General features: G+C 38.2%; 1 long non-coding RNA gene across 1 annotated transcript in view; it reads right to left on the minus strand.

Annotated features, from left to right (window-relative positions):
* The window catches only part of LOC308059530, a 107,187-nt gene extending 100,589 nt beyond the window's left edge, over window positions 1-6,598 (minus strand). Inside the window, exon 1 of the long non-coding RNA XR_013926281.1 lies at window positions 4,252-6,598. This is a non-coding gene — a long non-coding RNA (uncharacterized lncRNA). The remainder of the gene's footprint in view (window positions 1-4,251) is intronic.
* Between the last annotated feature and the right edge of the window lie 18,675 nt (window positions 6,599-25,273).

Genomic DNA, 25,273 nt, shown 5'->3' on the forward strand with positions numbered 1-25,273 from the left:
ACAATATACTTGTAACATACAATGAATCAGTGATAGGAGTGAGGACAGACCAAAAAATCCTGGACTCCTTACCATTTCCTATATCTATTCAACTATTCTCCTCCGTGTTCAAGACAATTCCCACCAGTTCAGTTATGAGGTTCCACTCTCCCTTGCTTGAGAAAGATTTCTCAGATAAATATTGTGTTCTACAGTGTATTATTACATTCTCCTTAAGAGATCAATAAACCATAATTATACCTGTAATGTCTTTGCTCAGATTGTTTAACACCTGAACGTGCAGTCTACTGTTTTAAGATTTGGGGCTCAGTGGAGAGATCAAATGCTCTTTGGTTTTGGTTTTTGGAGGTTTTGTTGTTTGGGTGTTTGTGGCGTTTTTTTTGGTTTTGTTGTTGTGGGGGTTTTTTTAGATTTAGTTTGTCACAGAAAGTCCTGTGATTGATTGGGGATTAATAATCGTGACATCAAGTTGACTGTAATACACTCCTTTTCCAGAAATGTCATGTTTATTGCCTCGAGTGAGCTGCATTGAATTGAAAGTCCAAAAAAATTATGTGTGAAACGTTCCTGTGGGCGCAATTCGTCACCCCCCTTTTCCAAGCCACTGACATGCAATTAAAATAGCATCATATAAATAGATGGGGAAAGTTTGAGAATATTTTAATTCCTTAGAGAAGAGCAACTTGGACAATACAGTAAATTACTTTTTATTACCCTTCTGTTTTGTACTATCATCTTTGGGTAGAGGACTATACGAAGAAAAATACAAATTTGTGAAGTTCGGTGACAGAAACAATCTCATTTTCTTTTCTGACATCTGAAGAAAAAAACAACTAGTTTTTTTAGAAACTCCAATTTATGTTTTTCTGTTGAATACAATGACTAAAACTATTTCTTTTGGTGCCAAAATCTGTATTTAGAAATTAATATTAGGCTTGATTATTAGTTTACCTTTATTTTGCTTGAGTAACTGTAACAGAGAAGTCTAAAATAAGCCCTGTGCGAAGCTCCACTCTTCCCAAAGAAGGTTGAAACAGAAAAGATTTTTCAACACTTTTGAAATTATAAATACAAGAATATGAAGGTAGAGACTTAGACTTACTTCATTTCAAATTAAAAAAAAACACCTACTTCCTGATTTTTTTGCTTTTCAAAGTAGAGCAAGAGGGTAAGAGATACTGTGATCCATCTCAAACTGGCAAGAACTTGGAAGAGAATCTGAGCTTGTAAGAAAATACTTTGCTGAATATTTTCAAGTTAATCTGAAGTCACCCTAAGATTCTTTTAACACAACAAGAAAGTTGTCTGCAAATAATGATGCTAGCAAGATGCTCGTCCCCTTCTCATCTATAAGTACAGCTCACAATAGATGGCAGGATGTCAGCACCCCAGGAGTTACACAGTTCAAAAGCTGCTTCAGCCGCTGCCTTGTTTCTAGGGACACTCAAACTAAATTTGTTGGGTAATAAGATCTGTGGATGATGCTGGATGCAGTAACATTTTAACACCTGTTCATCAAGCTCCGTGTAGTAATTTGTCTGGTGGAATGGGAATTTAGCAATCACCAAGCAGCTTAAGTTTTCTGGCATATGCTTAAATCATCCAGGGGCATAAGACTTTTATACGCTCATTCTGGGTCACGCAGTTGCCTCAATAAGAGCTGTTTTCTGCAAGATCATCTTGAAAAAATATTTTTATTCCATATGCAGTATTCACAGCAGCTTTTCCCATTCTGATGGTGGTTGTTTTGCTAGTAACTACACCAGAAAATTTTTAATACCATTTTTGGATAACATCTGCAACATGAGTATTGTGCATTGCCTTTTGTTAAGTTACAGCAGATTCTGCTATTCTCTGCAGACCAGTTATACTATGAGCTTCCAAGGAAAGAGAAATACCATGTAAGCTTAAGTCAGTTCTTAAAAGAAGTGAATTGCAGCTTTTGATATACACCCTCCAACTGTTCATACTAAAGGTAAATGCTAAAAATTAATGACTGTTCTCAAAGACCTTATTTAAAAATAAAAAAACCATATAATTTATATCTCCTTAAGTATAGAGGTACCAATATAGCAAGTAATTGAGCTAAACCAGTGCATTATTTATGTGATAGTGCTGTATATTACTGCAGCAAATTCAAAGAAAATACAGTATTTAGCTGTCTAGCCAAAGGGTGTAGGTCACACCAGAGAGATTGCTAGGGCAATGTAAAGAGGGCAAAGCAACTAAAGGAGAGCAGAATAGAACACAAGCAAATAGCAAAAAACCAAACTGTGCCAAGCAGCGACTACTCTCAAGACAAGTAGACTAATGTAAATACCTGCCTGATCAGACTTCCCTGCGTAAGATTGCAAAGGATTGTACTGAGAGGTTGTCTTGTACTGACCAGGCAAATAGCTGACGTGCAGGACGAGAACAGCCCACACCAGTCTGCTAAAGCACCATCTCCCCCCGGCACACAGCGACAACCAGATAAGCCAGGAGGGCAAGCATCGTCCCCCATCTCCTTCAAGGCTGTTCTCTTATGGGGTGACTTCCTGCTCCATAGACATTTGGAAAAATAAACATTTTTACCCAAGAGCATCAGGCACATGAGTGGGCACAAGCAAGCCAAATCACACCGTATTTTCTCTCCCTTCAATCTGGCTGTAAACTTTCAGAGGAGAGAGATTCCTGTAACTTAGCAAAACTTCCGCAGTCTTTGGTGAAGAGGCCTATTTTTAAGTTTACCAGAGCTAAAAGCAGATGCCTCACCTGCAGGAGATTGATGCTTATGGCCAGACTCAGAGTAGAGGTGGAACAAAGCACCCACACTGTAAAGCCTTCCAGTTACAAAGATAGAAAGAGGGGAAGAGAAGGGCGTCGTCGAAAGGGACTAAATGTTTCCAATAAAAATGCATAGAAATACTGTGAAAAATTTAGCTGAAAATGTGCTGCTTTAAAGGTCCAATTTTACTATCGTTGAGCTGCTGCTCGAACATTACATGCTGACTGCCTTAATGGTAGGAATGTTTCTGTTTAGCAAACTGTGTTCCTAAGGGAAGCGCATAATCTTTTTTATTTGCTTCTATATTGAAGATTTCTGGATAATGCCTATCAAAAAGCCTTTAAAAGCAAGAAGACCTGGCTAAACATATCATGCATAGGTCACGACCAGCTCACAGAGAGCTAAGAAAATTTTATCATCTGTGCATAATTCATTCTGTTTTTCCTGCAAGGGCCAACATTGAATAGGTGCTTAGGAGATATGAAGTGAGTGGAAATGTACACTCCTAGTTTTTTCAATTTTTATGGACAAAACCCTACAAAACAGTATAGCTTTCCCCATTAAAAAAACATATCCCAAATCCTTTTTAGACTTTTTCCATTTTACCACTGAAAAACCCCAAGATTACAAGGACTATCTTGTATTTACCATTATGATTGGGAAAACCGATTCATACTAGTAAAATAAGTTTTTCATTTATAGGCATTTGGGGACAACAGGAAATGGTCATTTTGTGACCAGACCGTCATGCCAGCTACAAGGAATAAATTAAAACATGGTTGTTATGTAATAAGACAGCTGAAACAACAAACACACAAACAAACCCAATATAGGCTTGCTTAAAGAGTGGAATCCTAGGGGGTTTTTCCCCAAAAAACTAGAGTTTCTGGTTATAAGACCGTATTATTTTTAATATAGCCTACAAAACAAGCAGGCTGAAGTCTTTATGGATTACACAAACAGCGCCAGTGTGTCAAACAAAGACCCATTAATCCCAACAGCCTGCCTTTGGTGGTAGCTAGAAGTGAATGCTTAAAAGATGTAAAGAAAGGGCAAAGTAAATATCAGTATTTCCTTGACATGCTCCTCTACCAATTTATGGTCAGGCACTTTCACAGACCTCAGAGGATTTCTGTTATAAATTTGCCCTATCTGTCCTTAAATTCATGTAGCTTTTAGCACCAACATCATCCTGGAGCAAAGAGTTCCACAGATTCGGTAAATACCATTAGTGATTAATATTTATTCTCAACCTGGCATTTGTTAGATGCTTTGAGTGAATCAGTTTCTTGGCATGAGAAAAGGACAGGCAAACCCACATGATTGCTAATTGATGGAATCAGTAAGGATCAAACCTTATATTAAAAAATATTTACTTTATTTTGCCCTACTTTTGAAGTAGGGAAGGGGAAGAGAACATAGACACCTTCTCAAAAATATTTTAAAATAACAAGAGACAAGAAATAAAGGTGTATTTGACAAACCTGACAGCTCTGGTTCTCCTGTTTTGGTTTCAGGATTCCTAGAACACTGTCCACGTTGATCACATCTATACAGACAGTACATTAATAAATCAGCCTATATCAGGCAGTGGCAGTCAGTACTTACAGTCTATAAAGCATTATATATCAAAGTCAACCTATTTAATTACATCTAAAAATTAAATGAAAGTCCATAGTTTGTAAATATGAGAAACATGCTTCACATTCATACTTATCAGCAAAGCTAGAATAACTATTGCTCTTACTAATCACTTCATTGTTTTCACTAAATCATCATAATATATCTCCAGCATGGGTTTCTGCTTACTTTGTGACAGTATTTGAGCAACTATGCTTTTCTGACCAACAGTAAAAGAAGCTGCAACATGAATCACAAAGGCATGTGAGTCCCTGCCTCTGAGGTGTTAAAGGGAGAAATGAGCTCCTGTGGCCCTTGTGGTAAATCTGTCTGCTGGCACAAATCTGTGAGAGTTCATTTTAAAGTCTCATGAGTCAGTATTCATGTCAGAAGTACTTGGACAGTCACCTGATCAAGGAACAGACAAAACTTCTCACGCGACTTCTTCAACACATCACAGCTAATCAACAAACCTCAGAGCAGCAACTATCAATCACAAAATGCTGTCAATAGTCACTTTAAGAGGGAGCCCCAAATGCATACACCAGATGTATCTATACACCAGAAATAATTTTGTCTGACAAAAATTCTGTATTCAGATATTGGCTTGTCATGATTTGATGCAACTTACTGATGTAGCTCTGCCACCATACAAGTGGGAAACACAGAGAGTGAATATTTCATTGCACAGGGCACTAAACCATAAAGGAGTAAAATTTTGTTGATCAAATTCATCAAGAAAAAGGTTCAATATACTTATTCTTTGAAATTAGAACTTTTTTTAATATGCAGACCATTTTTGGAAGCTTTCTGAATTTTCAATGCAGAATTTTTAGTCAAAATATTGTCACAAGTAGCCATGAACTGTGGGGAAGCCAAAAAGGAAAATGAAATCAGATTTCTGAGCTAGTCCAGCCCTCTGCCTCCTCTCCTTCCCCCAGTGACTTTAAAGTCCCATTTTCATCTGGATTAATGAGATGTCAAATTTTCTAAAGAAAAAAACAAACTAAAACCCAAAACACCACATACAAAACCTCAAGTTTTCATTTTTGCCCTAAATTAAAATCTGTTACCCTTTGATTTATGAGATCAGGGTCCCTATCCCAAGTTCTCTGATGCACATCACTTGTTTTCAACACCTCATTTCTCAACAAACATGGACATACATAGGTTTGTTAGCAATGAAGAATGTTTGGAGACATGGTTGTTGGCATCCACAGCAAGCTAAGGTAACTAGAAGGAAAAAAAAGCTGGGGGGGGAAGGCAGGGGACACACAATTGACCTGTGCTTGAATCATCAGCCTTTTCAAGGGTGACTGAAATTTTTAACTGGTATATTCATAATGTATGCTAGAGATCAAATATATGAGTCACTAATGATTAATTCATATCACAAGTGAAAGTCACAGATAGCAGTGGTATGACACTCAAGGAGCTGTCTGTCCTTATAGAGAGCAGCAAATACAAGAACCAAAACTAGACAAAAACACAGTACCTCTGAACATCCCACAGCTACCTTCAGAGCCACACAGTAAACTCTCTCTGCTTATCAGGATTGCATTTCAAACTCAGTTTATCCCAGAGCATAAGATCTGATTTTATCTCACCTAACAAGAAACAACATCACCAACCATAATATTATCAGCCCTCTTTAAAAACTGAGGCACTTGTCTCAGTGTGACATCTTGCAGGAGAGAATGCTGCAGGCTAAGATGTGCTCTGAAGAGACAACGACTTTCTTGTTTGGATCCTAATCTGAGTTAATGTTATATGTCTATGATCAACATGGCACACACCTTTAAGTAATCACTTTACCTTAAATATAAAATAATATGATTCTTTCTATCTCACTTCATCAGTTGAGAAACAACACACACTAGTAAAATACATAGGGGTCAGTAAACTGTTTTTCCCTACAGACAAACTGATTGAAAGTTTTGAATTTAGTAATAAAGTCGCTCCTTTCAGGCTGGAATAGTCACAGAACTCATGATTGCTTGAACTTGCAGGCTTAAGGACTTCTCAGGACATAGACACCATTTGTATTTTACTTTGTACTTTACCTTAACTAACGGTTTAAGGCTATTTTTATGTGTTAACCTGACAAGCCCAAATTCAGAGACTACTGATGCTTGACAGACTAACAAACATGGGTTTACACATCCTTTTTTAGCAAGATATTGTATATTTTGTTTTTACTTTTTTTTTTTTTTTTTTGAGAAGGGCAGAGCATTGATCAGCCAGGAGACCTCCTGGAACATTGAGAACTTCAAGACCTCCTGGAACATTGAGAACTTCAAGTTTCTTACCCTAAAGATGGGCTGAAATGTAAAACCATCCAAAGGCTGCGTTTATTTTTGCAAGCAGTTCTCTTTATGCTCCACAACTTCCATCTGAAAAACTTCTGGGCAAGTAAGCTAACCTTCTTGTACTCCAGCTCTTAGTTCTGCAAATGCAGGGCATCATCATTTAACCACCTTTGTTGTTCTTACAAAGGACAGAACAAACTTACCGAAGCATAAGGTTATTTATCTCAATAGAAGCTCTGGTAATTAGAGAGCTACTAACTGATGTTCATGCCCTCAACCTTACGGGTGTACTTGTTCTACTGTTCCAGCTAATAAGTTTCACCCACAAAGGCATATGATCGTAAGTATCCAAATGGGTTACATGCTACAAAGCTAAAACCTTTACATAGCGAATCTGAAAGGACAAGGTAATATCCAGTGGCACTATACTAGCTGGTCTAGCTCGTCAGGTGAAAAAGGAAATCCTGTGCTTCTCAGTTTGTACCACACACAATAAAGAAAACTTACACTAATTTCCTGTTGAATCACTCCCAAACATTTGTTTTCAGATTAACTTGCTCCTCTTATTGTTAATTTATCATACATCTCCACTAGTATAAACACCTTTCCAAATATTCATCACTAAGGCAGCAAAGTAAAAAAAAAAAAATTAACTGAAGTCTCCCTGCGACAGAGGTAACTCCAAGATTCTTCCACAAATCCAGTGTTTGTTGGGGTTGCTTTTTTCCCTTACTAACTTTCCAGAAAGACAGTCCACACCATCTTCATTGCAAACTGTATTCTAAATATAGATCAGTCTGTGGCTATTCAGGTTTCAAAATACTGCCAGAATTTTATTTCTATACTCTATGCTCCAAACATGTTTGTCTAACATGAGATGTCCAAACATGAGAAGAGCACAATCTCACCTCACTTACAAATGCTTTCATTGTGCCTAACTCATCTGAGTTTTTCTCCCCACCCACCCCCCCCCCCCCTTTTTTTTTCTTCAATTTAGTTTCTTCCCTGTTGGAGAATCTGGGGACACAAAGTGCATAATAACATAAGTACAATTTAGGACAGGTCAGACAGAAACTTTATTAGCTTTGATCACAGGGAGAGAATATTTGGATGGCATTTCCCCTCTGCTCCCCTGTTCTCTGCCAAGTGATTGCAGACACCCAGCCTATACACCATTTTGGGGGCAGGGCAGGGTGGAGGGAAAGTAAGGAAAACCATTTCTATGTTAAAGCCAGGTATCCATCTCTGGACAGAATGGACTCCTTAAGTAGCTTGCCAACTGCCACACTTCTAAGAAGTAATCAAACAGTAGGGTGACAATATGGAGAGATGGCTCTTGGTGGAGCCTCTAGGAGGGGCAAAGCGAAGTATTACCTCGGTGCAGAAATGGAGGGTTGGAAGCAATCATAGGATGTTCTGTTTTAGTCAAAAGGAATGTTCCTTTAGCTGGGATAAACTTCTTAACCAGAACTTTCAAATCTTAAATATTAACAGTTTTACCACCATACCCCCATTGAACCAACAGAGTGAAAAAAGGGGAGAAAAGCAGTAGAGTGCATGCAGTATATTAGACAAACACAAGCTATGACTGATTATCCTTTATGTGTCCCTAGCAAATAAGTCCTCAGTTCCTTCGTTTGCTTTAAATGACAGCCGTGCAGATAGATGCTTGCAAATAGTAATAAGGCTAGAAAGAAAACAGGACTGAAGGAAGCATGTAGTGTTCATGGCACAAGCAACAAAATCCAGCTTGCTCTTTACAAGACAGGAGCAATTCAACAATCTTCCAAAGGGCCACTTGCAGGTGGATGACAGAAATGAGTGATTTGCTGCTCAAGCAATTAATTAATTGAAAGGAAACAAGACAAGATGCTCAGAAATAAAGGAAACAGTACCTTTGCAAGACTAAAATGCCATGTTCTAGTTTACCATTCTGCCAGAAGTGTATCTCCACACTCTTTCCAACAAAATGTGGGTTTGATTTCCTTTTGTGAGGTTTCTACAGTTCAACATGCGAATCCCTTTCCTTCCTCACATCTATCAAAGGATCAAGCCAAGAAATCTACAGTAGGTAGTTCTGGAAGGAAAAAAAATATTACATAAACTAGAATATTTTTTTGTCCCCAGGAAAATGTGTTTGATTACATATGTGCCCAAAATTCAAATATTTAAACACATTAATAATAATAATATTCAGGACTGTATATCTTGCTATGGGGTCTATGCCAAGTATCAAGCAAAACTACCTCAACATATATTTTATTATCCAAAATGGAATAATCTTAAATTGACATTTTTGGACTACTGAAAAAAAAGGAATTTTACCCAGTTTTCATTTGCAGTTTGGTGAAGAATAAGCAAGACAAATTCTGCTTGGACATAACGAAACAAAGAGGCTTGTGTTAGTTCTCTTTGGGCAGAAACTAGAGTCTGCCTGTTTTGGTGGGGTTTTTTATGTACGTGCGTACTGTGTTACAGGACATTGTATCTGCAGGTTTTCTAGTCTTGTTGAACAATAATAGCAGTAAATTGACAAATGAAGATAGTGCTTGAAGGGTTCGTCATGCTTCAGCTGTGCCCTCCCAAACATCTGAAACACTCCAATAGTGGTGGATTTACCTCTAAAGATAACAAACCAATGACAACATTGTCACACTTTATCCAAAGACCACAAGAAACAATTGCAGACTTTGAGCACAAGCATGCAATGGTCTCCTGCTTCTAAAGAGCAGAATAAAGAAATCTTCAATACATCTGGCCAGGTAGCTGAAATTGAGCAATATGAAATATAAACAAACGTACTTTTTCCCAGGCTTGTTTTGCAGTGCAAAAGAGGTTTAGATAATCATCACATCTTTTGGTATTCATCCCTTTCTTTTAAAAGGCGGTGGAAAACCTTGTACATTTTCAACTAAGCTTGGCAGAGACATTGCTGAGATTTCAAAGACATTTTTAAAAGATTTGTTAAAACAGGCTGCAAGTAAAGGCAAGACTAAAATAATTGTTCACAGAGAAGAAAGCTATAGCAGTAAGCTGAATTTCATTACTAGGCACTACAGAACACATGCAGGGGAGAGCCACAGCAAACCAAGCTCCATAAGATCTGCAGTTCAACAAGTTTAGTCTTTGTGTCTCTGTAGGAAAGTTAGGAAGGTGAAAGTAGGTGGTCACCTGCTGGGAGCTAAAGGTCACCGTACTGCACTCCGTGCATTGCTTTGAATCTATTATTATCATCTTGGTAATGAAGACAAACGTAGTTATGCAATAACTAAAAAAAGACAGAAGTAAACTCCCCTAGAGAATCTGTCAGATTTGGCACAGAATCGCTTCCATATGACTAAGAAAGAAAAAAACCCGTAAGTTAATTATTACAACAGTATGCAAGATTATCCCATTACACAAAAAGAAGCTTCCAAGAGATTTTGTAGGGGAAAAAAAAAAGAATGAAAATATCTGCAAGGTGACTTAACCACTAACTGTATGCACTTCTTAACATTCCCCCCCTCCCCCCCACACCAAGGGCTTGGTCTAGTACTAGAAAGTATGCCCTGACAGAGCAAAACCAGAGCTCTGCTGATACTCCTGTAAAGGTACTCTGTGAGCAGCCACAATGGTGATCAGTGGGCAGCTGCTACAAACAGCCTTGCCTACTGGGGATGCTACTTGCCTTGCCCCCCACCCCCCCAAAAAAAACTCCAAACAACCTACTTAATCAACCCTATAGGCCCTCACCTGTAAGTGATTTGCACCATGTCGCATTTAGCCCAATGCATGGGTCAAAATATTCTTCCTCGTGACAAACACAAATTCTTTTGTTTCTCATTAGCAAGATACTAAGAACAAATATTATGACAAAAGATTAGTAAAATTCACTCGTTATAGGAGTACTCTAATTCTGTTTATAATATGCATTGCAGAAAAATATCATCTATATACAGCTAAGTAAAGTTATCCAACAACATTTCCAGAAGAAATGGCTCACTGAAATACTGAAGCAGTAATCCACATTGCTAAAAGATCACCAAAAGAAGCAAAGAAAGTGACAAAATGCCTGTTGCTAATGCTATTTTATATCCCTAAGAAAAAATAAATCAGCAGTACTTAGTAATGAGATCAAAGTATCCAGTGCACTTCAAGCTATTAAGGAAGGGGGGGGGGGGAGAAAAAGTACATGAGAAACATTTTTCTCACTGAAATAGTAAGAAAACACTTTCTATAATGTATGTGTTCAACTATCCAAAAGCATTTCAGAGTCCTATTGTCATGGCAGGGAAAGAAAGTATTTACAGAGGCAGAAATGCCTATCTTTCAATTTTGTGTAGGTTTTGAATTCAGATATGAAGCCTGTTCTTCATTGTGCTGAGAAAGCTTTCCATTGCGTTTGACATAGTGGGGGGCGGGGAGAGACTGTCGACACACCAAAACCTTTACTACATCTTCACATTAATCGCCTAAAAAATTAACTTCAGAATTTGGAGACACACAAAATATATAAGGATTCCTCTACCACTCTTCTGGTTACTTAACTACATCACACCTAAAAAAAAATAATTGATTTTTATGTAATGTTACTGCTTCACACAAATTTCTAAACTATGTACACATAGTAAACAACCCACAGAACTAAAATTTTTCATTGAATAAGTGACAATAGTAAACTTTAAAATTTGACAGGAAAGTAGAAGTGCATGTTTTGAAAATTAATTAACCTTCTTAACATAAGCACATTAATAGCAACTGCAGTTCTCTTGCCTCACACACTACACTTTCCTTTTTTTACTTTTTAACATAACCTTTTTAATCATTAAACAAGCCTATACTGTGGCGGGAAGGAGTACTTCTGTCTGGAAGGTAGCTATGTTTTAAAACAATCTTAAATGTATCTGTGATTATAGCACAGAGGGAAAAAAATTCCAATATAGTATAAAAAGTAAAATATTAGGAGCAATAGAATGTAATCTGGAATTAATATAGCCAGAGATAGCCAATCTTCAGGTGAAACCAGCCTTCTGAATGCTTGGGTAGGGTAGTCCAACCACTGAAGCAGGCGACTGGAACACCACAATATGGAACAAGAAATGAAATTGCATGTGAAGCTGAAGTGCCCAAGCTATTAAATAAATACTTCCTAACTATTAACTTAGAGCTGGTTCATCCACTTTTTCGTGTCTAAGAACCCTTCAAATTAAAAGTTGATGACAAATGCATCCTTGAAGACCGATTCCCGTTTAACATTCTGTAGCTATTCATACAGAATGATAAGATTACGTTTAGCTGGTGGTGGCATTGAGAGCAGAGGTTTACAGTTGTGTTTGGTATTCATCTGGTTATTTATTGTCCGCAAAAGCAACAGGGCAAGGAAATACATATCGTGTGCACAGTTTATTACTACAACAATTTAAAAATTTTGGTTTAATTTTAGAAGAATTCAAATTTAGGAAACACACTATGGTTCTCAGTCTCCAACAAAGCATCCGTAGAGAATTTTTTTCTGTGCTTGTACTTCTGTTTTCTTTAAAGAAGAAAATTTAGAAACTGTAACAGTGATTATTTTGCTGCTGCTTAAAGGTCAGAGGCTTCTTACTGAGCTGACCATGCTAGGTCTCAGAAATGGTCTGGACTTTCCTGGGCCTGGAATGTTTTTATCCTGTTTTGCTGCAATTACAATTACTACCAATCAGGTAATTCTCTATCAGTTTTGATTTGGTTTATGGTGATAACAGGCAGTTATACTGTGCAGAAGAAAGTGTAATGTGGAAAAATAGACTGTGTTGTGCACCAACATTTTTGATGCTTATGAGCAGTTTCTACAGTTACAGATTTAAAAAGAAAAAAGTTTTCTTAAGTCTTTCCATGCTGAAAGGCTTCCCAATGCTTTTGGTTCCATAAACATTTAGACAGAAATAATTTCCTTTACACATTCCTTTGACTCCTATGATGAAATGGAAGGCTATTTTTTTTTAGGCTGATGCACTTCCATCAGCTACTATCAAACAAAACAAGTGTTTGAGAAAAGTATATTTTTATTTAGAAAGGCAAAGAAGCAACTGGATTCAAACTAAATCTTTGATAACACAACAGCATTGGAAATTTGGCTACAAGTTCATTTCTGAAGCACACGGCCAAACATGACACCCATCACTGTTTGCATTGGGTTACCTTCTCTCTCCTCTTCGTGACGATACAACATGGCTAGGAAAGCTTCAGCATTCTGAAGCATTTGCTCTACTAATCAGTTTTCCACAGCAGTATTTCCACTTTAGCACCTGAACATCCTCACTAGAATAATTTTTCTTTATATTTTTATATTTTTAAGCTACCTTTTGAGCACTACTGAATTACATTCCTTCTATTCTGATGCTATGATATGCCCTGTTTAATACCTTAGTTTTGCAAGCTACCAGAGATAAGACATAGGTAAAACCATGCATTTAAAAACAGGAGCAAAAGTCCATGGTTTCATGCCTGAACATAATTTTTTTTTATCTGTTTTTTTTTTTTTTTTTACAGGAGTAGAATGCATGAAAAAAATAACAAAAAAAAAAAAACCCAAAAAACCCACCAAAAACCCAAACCGCCCAACCAAAAAAACCCAGACCAAGTACAAGCAACCCAAAGTCAGTTTATCTCGCAGCCCGGCAGTAACTTTACTGGTGGCACCAATGCAGTTTTGGCAGCATTACTCCAGACCTTGCCTGCTGCCACGGGTGACTGCAGCGTTTGTGCCCCAAGTATACCCCTGCACCACTGGACAGCTGCTCAAGCAGCGTTTGGGGCATGTTAGACTGTGCAGAAGCAGATCAGCATATGTGCAGCAAGTCCCATACTTTCCAGCTTCATTTCTCACACAGGGAAATCTGTACTTGTGCCGTTGTCTTGCTGCTCTTAACACCAGGTAAAAAGATGATGTACACAAAAGCGTAACTCTCCCTACATGGCAGACCTTGAGGAGTACTGCTCTTGAACAACCAACTGTTGGCAGCAATCCTAGCCCATTTCCTCAGAAAAGCAATACTGCCTTAGCAGTCTACAAGGAGTTAAAAAAAAAAAAAATCTAAATAGGCTACCTAACTCCAATGTCTCTTGTCTCACAGCTGTTATGATTTTACATTTTTGCACAACTACAAAATGAAAAAGCCAGCTGTAAATGAAAGTTTTCTTCCCTGTCACACAGCAAACCAAGAAATGGAGCCTATTTTGCCATTCAAAGGTAAGCCAGAAATCGAGCTTTTCCCAAAGTGTACTCACAGAGAGGCGGAACCACACAGATTTCCCCCAGCTGTAAAATAGCCTTGTTACTGTCACAGGAGCATGGTACATACCAAAAAATGAGTCCTAGAGGAAAAAACTTATGAATTAAAAAAAAGTATCAGTTTTATGAGCAAGTTTGAGGTAAGGTACATCACGTATCAGCAGTTTTAGTCTATTTGCTGATAGATTAATAAGAGAGGAGGGTTAAAACATTGAACAACATACAGTATGGCAAAAGACCTCAACACTTAAAAGCAGAGGAGAAAAAGCACACAGATAAAGATCTTCGCTGGGAAATTTATGCTGGCAGGAAACTGTTTGATGCTTTAAACTGCTTTGAATGGGCTGACAGACAGCACAGGTCACATCAGGAGCCTAGGCGTGCACTTCATCTGCTGTGAGGTTACTGAGCAGCAGTGGCCTAGATTCTTCGTCTAGCAAGTCTTCTACTAAAAGCAGGGCTAACTGTAAACTAAAATGCCAGTTTAGCAGATCTGAAGTATGATAGGACAATGAATATTATTACCAGGAAGACTTCTTTTAATATTTTCATTAGAAATAACTGAGTCTACTCACCACCCGAAAACACATTGTTTTAGTCATTATATAAACTAATAGGTAAGGAAAAATTGACGGATTCGTACTATGGTGGAAAAAATTACAGTGAAATTCATCCTCCCTTGTGCAGCACTGCTTAAATGAAGCTGCTTTTCATAACAAATTCCCTGTACTCACAGGATGTGACTGGATCACCAGAGCACCCCACCAACCCAGCAGGGTTGTCATGGTATGCTGGGAGCAGAGGTGGCACCAGCCCATAGATTTGCAGCCTGAAAATGCTGGAAAAAAACAGAATGGTTCCCAACCACTCATCTATAGTCCATTTGGAGCAGCAGCAACAGATATGAGCCACAGTATCTCTCCTATATGGAGAGGGTCAGTCATGCATGTCACTTTCTGTATATTAATCCAACCTCATGCTGTTTCTTTAATTCCAAGGAAGAGTTACAGGAAAAAAAAACAAAAACAACTAAAAAAAACCCACCAAAAAACAAATACAAAACCAAAAATCAAGACCAAAAAACACAAACCAACCAAACAAATAAACCAACAACAAAAAAACCCCAACACAAGCTTCAAGTCTGCTTTAATGAGTTCTCAGATCTGAAAACAGCCTGCAAGGTTTGCAAAACTTCAAACTCCATGAGATTTAAACCATTGCTGAAATCAATTAGCTTAATTTATGATGCACTGTGTAGCCAGCATCCTAATTAAACAGCAACTTCCTATAATCCCAGTAAAGAACAAAGCACAGCAGGTGATATTAGGTCACCACCTCATACTTAAATATGTGCAATCCCAGCTTTTTTAGTTATGCTGGTTTCTCAGAAGTCAATTGAGAGTGGGGTAAAATGGATGTAGATTGAGAAAAAAATACATTTTTTAGCATGATCACTACCCAGAAAGCTTTAGACAGATACTGAAATTGTGTCTAAAGAATTAAAATAATTTTAGAGGAAAAAGAAAAATTCAATATACCCACCTTTGTTTTTACCATCTCTGGCTTTGGAGGGCCTAAACCAAAGTAAATAGGTTAAACAACTGTAGCCTCTTAAAATAAAAATCCTCATTAGCAATTCCTACAGGTACCCCTTTTCAACAGGATGATTTCACAACTAAAGAGGCAATTGTGTAATGACTGAAAAATATTTAATTTGATCAAGAGCTGATGAAATATTCTTAAAGATTCTGAAGTGAAATTTGACACAAAGTAAAACCTCACCTTCTCAGTTGGGCTCTGGATTGATCTTAACTTTGAAAAACTGTCTTCCTGACACATGGAAAGAATTAAATTTAGACTATTGAACAAAAAATTGGTGTAATGATTCAAGTCTAAAGTTACAGCCAGGTAATTCTACTCATAATACTACATAAAAACTGAAGTAGATATTATCTTGCCCTACCTTTGCCCTACCTGCTTTCTTCATCAAGATCGTATATTTTGGAGAACAAGGCAAATCCAGAGTTACTAAATCTACCCACTGATTTATGACATCACTAATGTCATGTACTGGTTACCTTGAAAAAGTATACTGGGGCAGATAATACTGCCATTCCCCACCCCACCGCCATATTTTCAGGAGATATTGACTACTGCTCAATCCAGGCCTACAAAGGCTTGGTAAGCCCTAGCCTGACTGGTTCCTTTTCATCTGAACTGCCAATAACCCAATAGTCCCTAGAAAATAGAGTACCGTTCCTCAAAACCTTCTCCTACTCTGGTTGGTTGTTTTTTTTAAACCACATACCTCCCAGTTATTTGAATGATTGGTATCAGAAAGACTACATGAAGTTTTAGTAGCTTTAGTTGCATCAAATGTCTTTTCTCTGGTAAGCTTCTGTAATTTTTCTTGTTTTTTGCTCTAAGAGGGGTGCACTGTAACTCTGGAGACCGGGAGTCTGCTGCCAGTTTTGTCAATAGCCTCCTGGATGACACTGGCCAGATCTCTTTAGATCTACTATTCTTTCTGTTGTTTATCAATTCTCACCCTCAGTAAAGTGGGAATACCGATTCTAAAATCATATTCAATATTTCCATACCAGGGATAGGTGTTTCACAAGATTTTGCATTCAGCTTCTGGAAGGATGACACAAACAAGTGAAAATATTTTGTCCACATCTCCACTTTTTCCCAGGTGTGAAGCAGAAAGGATGGATGCTCAGTGTCTCCCTATCCAGACTGTTATTCCCTATGCACAATTCCTCTCAGTAGCACATCTAAGAGCCTCTCTCTTCCACTAGCTAGCATCATACTCAAAAGGCTAGTTCTCTTTCTACCAGAGCATTTCTACCAGATCTAACCAGCCTCAAATAGCTAAACCAATCTTTTGATACATATTCTAAAGGAGGTCGAGGGCTGGGGTGAGGTATGTGGGGGTTATATTAGCAGATTTTAACAACCAAAGAAACACTTTATTTCATAGGGGCAGAGAATCATCCACGTGCAGTGATGTGGAGTATTAAGCATCACTACTCTGCACTCAGCCTGATCTGTGGAGCTGTGGAGCTGCTCGGCAACCCTTGCTCAATGGTACCACCTCGAATGGGCTTGACAGGAAAGTTTACATACAAGTGATGGCAGATATTGTTTTTCACTCATTATTATTTACAGCCTGTAGGAGAACATTTTAAATTGGTCTTTATATTTATCTGCAAACATTTTCACATCTATCTGGACATAGTTAAAAGATTTCAGGGTTTTGTAATGTGTCAAGTGGAAACATTACTGATAAGATAACCCAGGAGCATTACAATTCATGTTTGTTTTACCGATACAGCACCAGTTTAAATGGAAAATTCTTCTCTTGCCTCCTTTCATCATTTTTATGAGTTGAAGAATAGAAAAGGTTCCAAAGCATTGGTATTTATGACTGTAAAAGAAATTGTGATTTGCTGTAGGAGAACCCACTGTTTCAACTTTGACACTGGACTTGAAAAGGAATGGCTTGAGTTGAAATATGTCTATTTTATATTCTGCTTCTTGAATGAATGCCTCATCATTTTCCTTGCTAGAGCTCTGAAAAGTAAATTCTTCCTCAGACAAGATTCAGAATAAAATAACATGCTCAGCTGCATTTGAAATAAAAGATATCATGTATAGGACTTGAGAAAAAGGAAGACTCACCTGTAGTTTTTGGTGGAAAAAAATTACCCTGAGTTTCTTAAAAAAAACAACACACACAAACAAACAACAAAAAGGCAACTGGCATGGCTAACCTGTTACACAACCATCAGTGCTAAACCCACGACATGTAAAAATACAGAAAGTTTCTTTGAAATTCTGAAACCCCTAGAAAATTCCTGAGGAACAGCAGCTATAAGACAGTTACACAAATCTAACAGCTATTTGCTGTTTCCCACAGCTTTACCAGGACCACTTGGACCTCAGAAATATAATTTCTACCAAAGCTGATTTTTGTTTCTCTTATATCTGAGATATATAAGGGGAAGACTGCTGCTTTTCACAAGGCCTCTTTCCCTTTTGGAGGGTATAAGGTGGACAGGGTCACTGTTCTTGAAATCATTGTAGCTTTGACAAATGCTTTACCTTATCCAGAATAGTTTAAGCATCAGTTCAAAGGGATTTATTTGCCCACAGAAGTTGGGCAAAGGATGTAAAATTTGTTGACATAAATTGTATACAGCTAGAATAGAACAAAGTGTCAGAAGAAAGTTAAAAAGGGCCACCGTAAAACAAAAACTAACCAACCAAAAATATAAAACAAAAAACTGTTCTCTATTCTGATCAGCTAAAAGGCTGTTTCAGAAAGCAAAACAACTTACAAACTCACAACTGTAGATAACATACAAAATACCATGGAATTTACACCATTTACTGTCTTCCCTGGTTGAAATTATCCTCTTCACCTTTGTCCCACTTTACCATATTGCCTCTCTTGCCTTTTTTTCTTTTTCTTATTTTACATATTTGACATGTAAATATCATTTGACATGTAAAATCAGACATATGTCTGATTCTCACACACTCAAAGACAGGAACGTACTTTGCTCAGGAAATTTTCTCCTTTTGAAATACAGTACAATAATTCATTTTCTTCTGTTTGCCTTTGCCCACCTCTGCTGTAATGTAACACACTACATGGAATAAATAGAAACACGTGTATATATGTAAGTACATAGGAATGTACACACAGTGTACACACTTGTGCAATTTCATGCAAGAGTGGAATAGACAAACAAGAGCAACATGACTATTTTAAAAAGAGAAACAAGGGAATACAGTTGAAGATACTTTTCAGTTTTTCCATTCCAGATGTTAGATGTTAATACTGACGGTTCCAGCTGTTAGAAGCCCAATTTCCCTGTTAACTGCTCATAGTTATTTTTGGTTTGCATTTCTAAATTACACTTTCTGCACTGAAACAGGTCCTGAAGGCCCAGGAATTCCTCTTCAAAGTGAGGGTGAAAGAGGCCTGTAAATCACAAACCTCACAGGGGTGAGATGGGGGGTGGTGGTGGTGGTGGTGGTGGTGGTGCTGTGTGTGGTGGTGAAGAAAAGGAAAGAGAAAAGATTGGTGCAGGGGAAGATAAGAGATGGAAAAGGCGTGAGTGTGTAAAGCAATGAAGAGTAAGGATCTAATCTGCTGAAGCTCAAAATGGACAGGAAAAATTCCTGACTACCAGGTTTGGACCAAGGAGTTTAAGAAATGCCACAGTGGGAAGAACTGCTGACCTATGCACCAAGTGGCTGCTCTGACACAAACACAAGTAAAACAGGAAAAGGAAAGAGTCAAAGTAATATAAAAACAACACAGCTATCTCAGGAAGAATATTTTGCAGCATTTCCCGCAAATTTAATAAATGTTTTCAAACAGCTGCTGTTGTGCTTTGGAGGTATTTCAGGCATAAGAAGGAATATGCTTCCCATTTTGAGACTAGTTTCTGCATCTGCAGAGTCTCTGTTTAGGTCATAGACACAGTGTAAGGAATTCACTGTAGAAGAAGCCTTGATTTCTTTTTGGATCCCTCAGAGATAAAACGTGGGTGTTAATAACTCAAAAAATATCAGCCTAGAACCTCAGAACTCAGAGCTCAATAAGCTGAAAGAAAAACCCAGATGCTGGGGCATACTTTGCACTTAAGATACAGTTGCACAATTTTTGCTCACTCCAAGGGGACCCTGCTTATGTGCAGGCACAGGATGCAGTCCTGGGAAATCCAAATCTCCAACAGAAAGGGTCTGAGCCCTCTCCTAGAAGGCAATATTGAGCAGCATACATCTTTCATCTTATACCACCAGTGTATTTTAAGGGGAATTTAGGCAATTATCATAAGGTTAGTGAAGAATACATTTCTACCCTGCACTGAATCTGAATTAATACCTATACACACACAATCTAATCTTTTAAACTATCATCTCTTATCTATTACATTGCTATTTGAAAGTATTCTTTGCAAGCAACATTCCTTAACAGTAGCCTAAGCACATTTGGAACAAAATTACTCTTACTGGCTCTACAGCAAAAACAAAGGCATTTGCGTACAAACTGCATTTGTAGCTATTCCAAAGGGAATTAAGAAGCACTTCATAATGCAAGAGGTACATTAATCTTAACATGCTGTTTAAGTATTAATTTGCTTTCAAATTCTGTATGCCATACCTCTGGGCATGGCACACTCAACAGTAAGAAAAAATAATAATAATAATCCACAGACAAAGAGCTACAGGAAGTTGCATATGACTGCTGCTTTAGAGCGCAATTACCTGGAAGATAGAAACAATCCCTGTAACTCCTGCTCAGCAGATCAGTCTCAGAAGAAGGAGTGATGGATGGGGATAGTTGCACTATTTCCCTTTATTATATTAGCAAACTCACCATCTGAGCTTCCCTTTTTCCTTCATGGATACAGTAAATACAGCAGCATGAGCAATCAGAGAGGGCAAACTGCGTACCTTTTAATGGAAAAAGAGCAGCTCTTATATTCCTGGAAAAGCTAATACTCTTCTGTGTGGAAGTGTTATTGCATGCTCATACTTTGCTGTCCCAGCAGTCCATTTCAAACTCACAAACTATCTCAAAGACTATAAACAGAATATCCACTTATTCCTTATGTCCCGGTATCATGTCCTGGGGGCACGATAGAGGCTGCACAGGTAGGAGCTGACTGTGTTACCCATCTCACTCCTTACCCGGGTGACTCTCAACAAAATGCCTTACTGAAGTAATGGAGGATGCAGTAGTTGAAAGGTACATGTAAAATAATCAGTCTGTTTCAGATCAAAGTGGCTTTAACCCTATGTTTATATAACAATCAAGCTATGCCATGTACTGTTCCAACAGGAAAAATCCTAAAGCACTTAATCCCTCAATGGCAACTAGCACACTAGGTTTTGCAACCTCTCTTACATCTCCTAGGTGGATTTGAATTTTTTTAATTATTTTTTATTTTTAATAAAGGTGGAAAGCTAGTTAGCCTCTGGATTTGCCTATCCAACAAGAAATCCCTGGAAATGGAGCAGAAGCATCAAGCAAACATCATATACAGAAACATCTTTGACCAAGACTGGACAGAGAGCAACTAACTGTGCTCTGAGATACTCCAAGTTCAATTACCTCTACGCAACAGTTTCATTCTCCTAAATAATAAAACACCCCCCCCAAAAAAAAAACAAACAAACCCAACACAAAAAAAAAACCCACAACAAGACACTTGTCTGTTTTTAAATAAGGATTTTCTCTTACTTCTGTGAGATTTGATTGCACTTTAAAGATCGCAACACCCTATTGGAGATCAGGTCAGCTGGAGCCACTGGCATTTAAAATTCAATTAAAGGCTAAAACTATCATATAAACAGTGATGAAACCTAAGAGAGTTACAGGAAATAGGGATGACACTCTTTCTATAGCTGAAGCTAAAACAGAACACGCAATTAAGGGCTGAAAAGGATATTCTGTAAAGGCTTCAGCAATCTAATGTACTTGTCCGACACATTAAACAGAAGATCCTGAGCCACCAACTGGAGTCAAGGTTCAACTGTGAGACTTCAGAGCAACAGCTCCAATCATTTGTGCTTGCCACAGGTAATTACTGACAGACCTACCATATCCCAAAGGGCTAATGAAGTACCATAATTTAAGAGCCTATTAATTATTCTGTATGTGTCCTTGATCTACAGAGTTTATTTCTAAACAGACACGCCTGGGTTGCTCATCAGCAACACAAGCATTTGATTCTCTTCACCGTGATAGGAGGTGAACATTGCATACACAATCTGAACCTGAACTGTTCAGACAAAAAGAATGTGGGTGTGTGAGGAACACGATGTATGGCTTGCAATGTTTCCACTGCTAAAAGCTCCAATTGAAATATATGCTTCTGAAGCTTTGCATAGAAAAAAAAAAAAAAAAAAAAACGAAAATTTACAAGTAACTTCCACAACACCATATAATCTTTGATAAAGTGCCTGACAGCTTACAAAGTGCATTACTGACTTTTATTATAGTAGCAGATACCAAGCTTTCTTAAAGCTCACTAGGCATTTGAATTTTACCTGCATCCTTGTTTCCAATACAAGGACAAGACAGTCAGCCACTTTGCCTTAGGTCTTGCAGACCACATGGTATGGTGGCCCTGGGTAAAGCCTATACCATAGATGCGCATTTGCCCCAGAGCAACAGGTAGCTCAGAAACCATGTATGCTGAACAGAAATACCAGGCTGGGAAGAAGTCGTTATTATCAAAAAGAGAGATGTAGAGATAGTTATTTGTCATGGTTTAACCTCAGCTGGCAGTTAAGTACCACGCAGCAGCTCACTCGCTCACTCCCCCCATCCCCCTGTGGGAGGGGGAAGAGCATAGGAAAAAAAAAAAAAAAAAAAGGCAAAACTCAAGGGTTAAGATAAGAACAATTTAATGATTGAAAGAAAATAAATAAAAAACAATAATGAAAAAGAGAGGGGAGGGGAGAAGAATAAAATCCAAAGGGTAAGGAAAGAAACCCTCAAGTGTTGCACAATACAATCGCTCACCACTTGCTGACCAATGCCCAGCCAGCCCCTGAGCAGCAGTTGACTGGCCCCAGCCAACCCCCCCAGGTTATATACTCATGCATACAGCATGGCATCATATGCTATGGAATATCCCTTTGGCTAGTTCAGGTCAGCTGTCCTGGCTGTGTCCCCTCCCAATTTTTTGTGCCCCTCCAGCCTTTTTGCTGGTGGGGCCTGAAAAAAAATCAAGTCCTTGACTTAGTATTAACAATACTTAGCAACATCTGAAAATCTCAGTGTGTTATCAACATTGCTCTGACACGAAATCCAAAACACAGCACTGCAGCAGCTACTAAGAAGAAAATATAACTCTATCCCTGCCAAAACAAGGACGGTATTTTTTTTAATATTTCCAGTAGCATGTGATCTGGGCACAAAACCAAAAACAACCCCCAAAAATATTTAAAAACATTTTGTGAGATGAAGCTGTTAAGTCATGATCAACAGAGGATGGGGAGAACACTACACACACAGACATGATGATCACAAGGACTAGAATGGAATTGATTTTCCTACATCAAAACATAAAGTCACGATGTGACCACAAACTTCAGTAAAACAGCAGGCCCTCATCAAATGGAACAAACTCAAGCTGAGGAACCCCCAAAACAGCATTTCATAGATATTCCCATTAATGTTCAATCTGTTACAGTGATAAGACAGACAAACAAGATCTTGTCAACGATCTTATGGTCATCTCAGAGATCGGAAGAGAACTGCACGTGACCTACTGCGTGACGTACTGTGAACCTCATCTGGAGCAGTGCCTGAAGTTCCAGCTGCCCAACTACTCCTGTTGGGAGAAGAAACCAGAAAGGTGCAAAGAAACAGAATTGAAAGGAGATTTAATCTCATTGATTTAACCTCACAACATGAAGGTTAAAGCGGCAATTTGTAGCTGCTCTGTTTGTACAGGCAGTTAAGTAAATATTACTAGAGAAGCAAACAGAAAGGAAATAGGAAATAAATGTTTAACTTAATCTATTAAGTTGAGGCATTTCTAACAATGGAACAAAACACCAGAACTACAGGCGTACTTGAAGATGGCTTCTACTTCCTGCAGCAATGATATTCTGGTATAACTTCCTGATTAAAGCAGAAGGGGCAAAAACCTAAACTACTTTTAAAGTGAAAATTAATTCAGTGGCAAAGGTATTGATGTGGTACCCAGAGAACAAGGCATAGCGCTAAGCAATCAAGGAAGTTGTGTGAATTGTATAAGCTGTGGCAGGTTATTTCAAAAAACACCCCCAAAACCAAGCCACCCACAAAAACCAAACAAAAAAATAGTTTCAATGTACAGAAACATTACAGAAGCATATCAAGAGCACTAAGCTTTTAGCTTGCTGTTGCCCATTGACAGGGGCTTCAGCAACAGCTACCTATTAGGAATTACCACGGCCGTGCCGCACTCTGACAGAAACAGGTTGCTGTCAGAGTGCAGCAAGAACAGAACTCCTGAGAAATATCCCAGTTTTTTCTTGCTTAGAACAGAACTCATCAAGAGCTCTGCTTTCCTTTGATACTGTATAACAAAATACAGACAAAATAGGTATTAGGTGCATAAAAACAGGCACGCTGCAGCATTTAGGTCTCCAAGAAAGAAAATTTCTCAGATATGTGAGGAAGATTGCTCCTAGTGAGTTTCCAGAAATCAATGGTTTATGGGCAGAATGATGACGGCTCCAATTAAAGCAATCAGTTTCCACTGTTTAGGACTTTTTTAAAGGGGAGATTAATCTTCACTCCACCCCTTCACGAGTGCCTCCAGCAGTGACTGAAGGGGAAACTGTCCTCAACATAACTCCCTGATGAGGTTTGCCTTTCTCCCCACTAATACACGTGGGGTTTTTTCCTTATTCTTCAGGTTCTTACAGAAACCCCATTGACTAACAATAACAGTCTTTCTAGCAGGAAAGGCAAGGTCATCCATGGCATTGTACTCATCACTGCACTGCTGAAGCTTACTCACTCTCTTGAAGCTCTTGCTTAAATACTAAGGAAGTTTAAGGGATCTTCTCTTTGACATTTGAGGGTGCACCACCAGCCTGACACCACTGCGCATGAGCTATTACTTCCAAGTCATTTTCAATTTTCTCCCACTCTAGTTCAATCCCATTAATTCATATTCATGAATTTATTTTGAAGCCAAGTGTGTATTACTTTCCACTTGTAGACATACAATTTCATTTGCTCTCTTTGAGACCACTTAAATAGCGGATCTAAATCAGTTTTGAATCTTACCTGCTGTTCAGCAGTGACCTCAATTCTTGATTTTGTGGCATCAGCAAATTCAATTAGTTTATTTCCCACATCTAGGTCATTGATGCTGGCTGGAAACAGAAGAGGTCAGTGCTCTGACCTCTGTGGAACGCTCACTGCCAGCCAAATGTGCCTTCTCCGTTTTCTGTTGTATAATTGGGTTTTACTCATTTTTTGTCAACTGTCTTTATGTCTCAACTTCACATGCATTGAAAAGCAACCTGCCAACTAAATCAGTCTCTTTTTTGAGCTGCCAAGAACATAATTCTATGAAAGTAAAAATTATCACCCTTCCTATTTGCTAGACTCTGAAAGAAGAAAATAAAGGAGAAAGCAAACCAAACAAACTAGGTGGAGTATATGTTTATAATTGGTATAGCACAAGGTGTTGGTATCAGAGAAGCAGAAAGATTTATTTAAGAGCTGACTGCTAGAACAAGTAACATTCAAGAATGTCACTTTAATTTTGAAGATCTTTTTCTGCCTTCTCT

Source organism: Falco punctatus (genome assembly GCF_963210335.1).
Source record: "Falco punctatus genome assembly, chromosome: 2".
Taxonomy (NCBI): Eukaryota; Metazoa; Chordata; class Aves; order Falconiformes; family Falconidae; genus Falco; species Falco punctatus.